Here is a 4,952-nt window from a genome sequence, read left to right on the forward strand (position 1 = left end):
CCTGTTAAACACACATGCATAAAAAATGATTGTCATAACTGCCATGAGCAAAAACATTTGATTTTAGTACACATATATATATGTAACATACTGATTCATACGAGGAAGTTACCTCCACTGTACCTACATTTAAGTACCTGTAAGAACTGGTAAGTATTTTATATGTACAGATTCATACAAGGAAGTTACACCGTAAGTTCCGGGTAATTACATGGTAAGTGATGGGAATTTACCCCGGGTAAACGCTATGCTGATGGAGACGGAGAGCAGCTAACAGCAGCTACAGCGGTGCTGGCCGGCTGGAGGGGGTCTCTCCGTTCATAACTGTCTGCAGGAGGAAAAGCTGCTGGAAGCCACAAATACAACAGAAATCCCTCTGGCTTCTCGCCATGCAGCTCTTCAACTCTCTGGCTTTCTGTTCCTGCGATTATCAGCTGGTAAAATCTTGTTAAAAAATGTTAAATCGCAGTGTAACCAGGGCTCCATCGAAACTGTCTGTCCTGTCTGGCAGCTGAAGTTGTCTGCTGTGGAGCAGCTCTGTCGAAACTGAACCTGTTCTGCTGAAACTGGCATTTAGGCGGAGCTGCCCTGCAGTGGACAGCTTCAGCTGACAAGTCCTGTTCAATGCGGTGCCTAAACATCAGTTTTGGCAGAGCTACATTGCAGCTGACAGGTCCACTGCTGGAGCAGCTCTGCCCGCTGTGGAGCAGAGCTGCAGTCGGACAGGTTCAGTAATGGCTCCGGTTAAACCACAATTTACATTTAAAAAAACATTTTACCAGTGGATAATTGCAGCTGGATAACTGAAGAGCTACAGGACAAAATGCCAAATAACTGTTTGCTTCCTCTCATTATATGTCGTTGCAGCAACTTCTGCCCTTCTGCCTCACAAAGTCGCTCCCCCTGAGCTCTCAATTAGCTAGCCCTCTCTCTTTTTCTTGTCTTTTTAAAAATGAGTCAGGGAACCCAACGTTTTATTTCTGTAATTCACAGGCTTTCTTTCTCGCAGACAAAGCCTTCAACCACTGTCTCTCCTCACCAGCGCTGTCTCTCTGTTGCTCGCTCTTGCACTCAGCTCGCTCGCCCTCTCTCTCCCTTTTTCTCTCATCTTTTTTTTAAATGAGTTGGGAAACCCACAAAAAAGCCTAACTTTTAACATTATCAAATGAAGAGAGATGTTATCCCCTCCTTTCTTTCATGGCAGGGTTGTACAGCTCTGACCATGACATGCAGTAGCAGAGGCCAAATGCCCCACCCACTGCTGCAGAGCGGAGTAGCTGACTGTTCGCTTGTTTATTTCAAGTTTATTAATATTAGATGTGTTGCATGTCCAAGCTGCACCAAATTTCAGCAATTCATTCCCCTGTATCCCTGGCAATGCACCCACCAAGTGTGAAGCAGATTGGATGAACAGTTCTCGAGATACGCGTAGGACATACATAAATACATACATATAATCAGACAGAGATTCCTTACTTTATATAGCGGGATAGAGAGATGTTCCCCTTGGGGTCCATGTGAAATTCTACTCTTCCACCAAGCTGTTGGGAGTTCCCAGACACAATCTTAATCCCTCAACCTTGATTTTTCTGTCAGACAAGTTGTGATTTAGGAATGGGGGCAGTGTGCATAGGCATGACAAAACTTTTACTTTCACTCATTCATATCAAATTGCTACTTGTTAAAGGAGATCAATGGCATAACTTTGCGGCATGGGACAGTCTTGTACCACTGCCACTGTTTCTTGTTTTCATACATCATTTTGCAGTTTTTTTTCCTTTTCTGATGTTATAGACTTGTATAGTCGTAAGTCTTTTGTTCAAACCTCAACTCAATGGCAGCTTTTTCTTGATTATGGAGAAAATGAAAGAAATACAGCTCTATGATGATTAATTTGAAGCTTTGATTCACCAGAAACTTACTTATTTGCTTGAATTTTTTTTGGACTTTTTATGATTGATTTAGTGTTTAATATTATAAAAAAATCACACTATATTATATCATAGGTCAATCAGTGTCTGTCTGTGGAATATGGCCTTATCATTGATTGCTGTAAAACCAAAAAGCCCCCCTGCTCTGATCACACCCCAGGCTGAACCTAGAGAATTAAAACCACATGACATGATTTTGTTTGGAGCATGCCCCAACTCAGCTAAGCACCAAATATCCAAAAACACCCTCTGTATTCCCAAACAGCTACAAGCACACTGTTCCCAAGTACAATGGAAATAAAAAAGGTAAGTATTGTAGGTCCTATAGTACTTCACTATCCTTACATTGCCTCAAAAAGGATACAAGATTTACATATAGAGAGAACATATATTTCAGGTTTATTAATGACACAAGCACAAATTCAAGACACTCACCAATTTTGTTACAGCACCCCCAAATCTCCACATTTCCTCCAGCCCTGTGGGTGCATCATTGGGTGCTATAACAAAATCAAGGAGCATCTTTAAGCATGTTGACAAGAGTACAAAACACTAGATTGGCAAATATAGCTAAGCAAGAACCACTGAAGTGTAATTTTCAGTTGCTGTTTTCAGACCTATGGAATGCTACAGCTGTCATTTAAGCCACACAATCAGACCGCCTCAAATGTATAGCTCCAACCAACCAAGGCAAGCAAAAGCAAAAACATCTGACGATGTTGACGTCTGAGTGGGTCAATAGTCAAAAAATTAGGTAGACACAGAGCTATGAATGCTCTCGGAGAGAGACTGTCTAAAGATGTGCGCTGCTAGCCACATTTATAAGATTCCTTGTATCAAGACTAAAAAGACACATAGCCATACAGAACAAGTATAAACCCTTTAACCTTTAAAAACATAAAATCATTAGTCTGAAGCATACTGAGACCTTTATTGACTCTGTTCTTTTGAGGCTACTGTTGGTTGACAAATAGTTTTTCAGCCTTTGTGATTGTTTACAGTTTATGCCCTGGAGTTGATGTTTACCATCAACTCTAGGGCATAAACCATGGATGAAACTGCTGATACCACTTCAGCTATCAAAATCCATTGAAGCAGCTGCAAATTTCTTCATGTGATATGAGGTTGTCTGTTTGACTAGTTATCCACAGGAAGAAGAAAAGCCATGTCATAATAAAATGGATGCAGGAGCACCAGGTACATCACCAGCAGCATGATTTTGTGGCTTGTGCTAAAGGCAGGGAGGGTCCGACCATGTTGATTACTCAAAAGTGACAGAAGAATTTATGAGGCTTGTGAGAGAAGTTCAAACCCTGGTCACTGGGTCAGCGACTGTGTGAAGTGGACATGATTGTCAGATCGTCAAAAACTGTCGGACATAGCCCCCTGTGGGGAGGGGGTTTCAGACACTGTTCGACAATCCAACAAGCACTTATTTTGAAGAATGCTGAAAAACCGAAGAATGTTTGCAGTCTTTCCTTTATCCACCTATCATTTATCTATCAGATAGATAAATGATAGGTGAATTAAAACAGATCACATATGATCTGTTTTAATTCAGGGCACAGTTTCCCTTAAACAATCTCCTGTAAGATAACTAATTGTGAATTTCTTGGGCAACCAACCTCAGCTCTGAGTTAGAAATGAAAGTAATTCCAGAAATTTGTTTTATCATGCATAGTTTCACTGACACAGAGTAGCACGTGCATGTACAGAATGAAGAAATATAAAATGAGAGGTAGGAAGCCAGTGCCAGCACCACTGGCATTGGCCTGACATCCAGAGGTGGATGTGGAACTGGAGAGACCAAAATACCACAAAAATAGTGCCAGTTTGATGTTGTCTCCAACTGCATCAGCACCCATAGCCATCTACTACATCTACACTTAGTGAATATCATTGGTTGCGCTTACACAAAAACAATAAAAACCACATTTTCAACCTTTTGCGAACCGCAGTTCATATCACCATTGCTACAGATAAGTGACAAATTAAAAGAAAAACCGGCAGAGGTCTGAATGCTTGACCCCCACAGTGTGGGGATCTGGTGGCTCTGTTTTGCTGTGGGGGGCATTCTACTGGCATGGTTTGGGTCCACTTGTCCTCTTAGAGGGAAGGGTCAATGCAAATCAATACAGAGTTGTTCTGAGTCAACACCTTTATCCTATGATGAAACATTTCTATCCTGATGGGAGTGGTCTCTTCCAGGATGACAATGCCCCAATTTACAGGGCATGAGGGACCACTGAATGGTTTGACAAATATGAAAATTATGTGAATCATAAGCTATGGCCTTCGCAGTCACCAGATCTCAACTCAATTGAACACCTATGGGAGATTTTGGACCAGTGTGTTAGACAGCGCTCTCCACCACCTTCATCATAACACCAAATGAGGGAATATCTTTTGGAAGAATTGTGTTCAACCCTCCAGAAGAGTTTCAGAGACTTGTAGAATCAATGCCAAGGCGCACCGAAGCTGTTCTGACGGTATGTGGTGACCCAACACCACTTTATTTTGTTTTTTCCTTTAATTTGTCACCGGTCTGTACATGTCAGTAACATCAGGTCTTGGACATAAAGGTAAAAAAACCACAGACCATATTTTGCTGTTCATATGAAAATTGACCCAAAGACACAAAGATCAAGTAGAAAAGAGGCCAAAGTCACCTTCACATTGAGAAATGAAAAGGCACTCACTGTGTTCAGAACATTTGAATAGCTTAGTTATATATACATGTATATTGTATGAGTTATGTTTAAAGCCAGCTATGATTTGACAGCACTGTGCTACGTAAATCACTTAACTAAAAACTAAGCCTCCTTTTAGTGAAGCATGCTGGTTATTTTAATGTAAACTGTCGACAAGTGACCTGAACTTGTTCGTCTCAGTTTTAGATGTGACTCCAAAAACCTGTTTGCTTAGACACCAAATGCAAGACATATACTGGATCCAGCCGACCTCAAGACAATGAAATACTGACAGCATCTGGTCTGCATACCCTGTGATGATGAAAGCATC

The sequence above is a fragment of the Thunnus maccoyii genome, chromosome 2 (assembly GCF_910596095.1).
Source record: "Thunnus maccoyii chromosome 2, fThuMac1.1, whole genome shotgun sequence".
Classification (NCBI taxonomy): domain Eukaryota; kingdom Metazoa; phylum Chordata; class Actinopteri; order Scombriformes; family Scombridae; genus Thunnus; species Thunnus maccoyii.